A 1,762-nucleotide genomic window follows, 5' to 3' on the forward strand; every position below is an offset into this window, starting at 1 on the left:
TAAGGCCTATTTCAGCCTTTTCTATATTCATGTTATACCAAATGACAATTTTATTCCCATGGTGGTCCTGTGGGTTTAAAAATTTGAGTTTTAGGCCATCAAGATGACTAAGAAGGTAACATAACTTGCCTACAAGCCTGACAATCTGAATTTTATTCTGGGGAACCACATGAAAGGAGGAACTGACTCCTAAAAGTTATCCTCTGACATCCACACTCACACCATTGCACATACGTGCCCACACATGCACACACCATAAACATGGATACACGAAATGATAGTAATAAATATTTTTAAAAGAAGTTCTCTTTTAGGCTCTCTGCTCCTCCCTGTTCCAGAGACAGCCATATCTTCTCCTGAAGTACCAGCCTCATCCCCAAGACTCAATGGTGAAGGAGAGTGAGCAGATTTGACTATATTGGGTGCCTGTTTACCCAAACTGCCATCATGTCTGGAAAAGTGGAAATTGTTGCCATCAGTGACTCCTTCATTGACCTCAACTACATGGTCCACACGTTCCAGTGTGACTCTTCCCACGGCAAGTTCAAAAGCACACTCAAAGGCTGAGAATGGGAAACTGGTCATCAATGGGAAGGTCATCTTCATCTTCCAGGAGCAAGATCCTGCTAACATCAAATAGGGTGATGCTGATGCTGAGTATGCTGTGGAGTCTCCTGGTGTCTTCACCACCATGGAGAAGGCTGGGTCCCAACTTGAAAGGTGAGGCCGAAAGGGTCATCATCTCTGCCCCTTCTGCTGATGCCCCCATGTTTGTGATGGGTGTGAACCATGAGAAGTATGGCAACTCACTCAAGATTATCAGCCATGCTTCCTGCACCACCAACTGCTTACCACCCACCACCCACCACCCCTGCCTCTGCCAAGATCATCCATGACAACTTTGGCATTGTGGAAGAACTCATGACCACAGTCCACATCATCACTGCCACTCAGAAGACTGTGGATGGTCCCTCTGGGAAGCTGTGGCATCATGGCCGTGGGGCAGCCCAGAATATTATCCCTGCATCCGATGGTGCTGCCAAGGCTGTGGGTGAGGTCATCCCAGAGCTGAATAGGAAGCTTACTGGCATGGCCTTCCATGTTCTTATCCCCAGTGTGTCCATTGTGGATCGGGCATGCTGCCTGGAGAAAGCTGACATGTATTATTAACATCAAGAAGGTGGTGATGTAGGCATCAGAGGGCCCACTAAAGGGCCTCCTGGGCTACACTGAGGACCAGGTTGGCTCCTGCGACTTTAACAGTGATGCCCACTCTTCCACCTTTCATGCTGGGGCTGGCATTGCTCTCAGTGCCAACTCTGTAAAGCTCATTTCCTGGTATGACAGTGAGCATGGCTACAGCAACAGGGTGGTGGACCTCATGGTGTACACGGCCTCCAAGGAGTAAGGAGCCCTGGACCACCTTCCCCAGCAAGGACATCGGAGCAAGAGAGAGGCCTTTGGTGGCTGAGGAGTCCCTGTCCCAGCTCAGCCCCTGACACTGAGCATCCCCCTTACAGTTTCCATATCAGACCCCTAGAATAACAGGAGGGGCTTAGGGAGCCCTACTCTCTTAAATACCATCAACAAAGTTCACCGCACCCACAAGAAAAAAAAATGAAGTTCCCTTTTAGGCCTTATTTTACAGATGAGATAACTAAGTTGCTGAGCTGGAAAGAGACCAGCCAGTGGCAGGTTTTTTGTTTTTTGGGTTTTTTGTTTGTTTTTTTGTTGTTGTTGTTGTTGTTTGTCAACTTGACAC

The 1,762-nt window shown here is 48.0% G+C and overlaps 1 pseudogene; it reads left to right on the forward strand.

Annotated features, from left to right (window-relative positions):
- Positions 1-423: 423 nt before the first annotated feature.
- On the forward strand, positions 424-1,408 carry LOC128101413 (glyceraldehyde-3-phosphate dehydrogenase-like; annotated as a pseudogene).
- Positions 1,409-1,762: the final 354 nt, after the last annotated feature.

Source organism: Peromyscus californicus, unplaced genomic scaffold, assembly GCF_007827085.1.
Source record: "Peromyscus californicus insignis strain IS unplaced genomic scaffold, ASM782708v3 Scaffold_7__1_contigs__length_154581171, whole genome shotgun sequence".
Taxonomy (NCBI): Eukaryota; Metazoa; Chordata; class Mammalia; order Rodentia; family Cricetidae; genus Peromyscus; species Peromyscus californicus.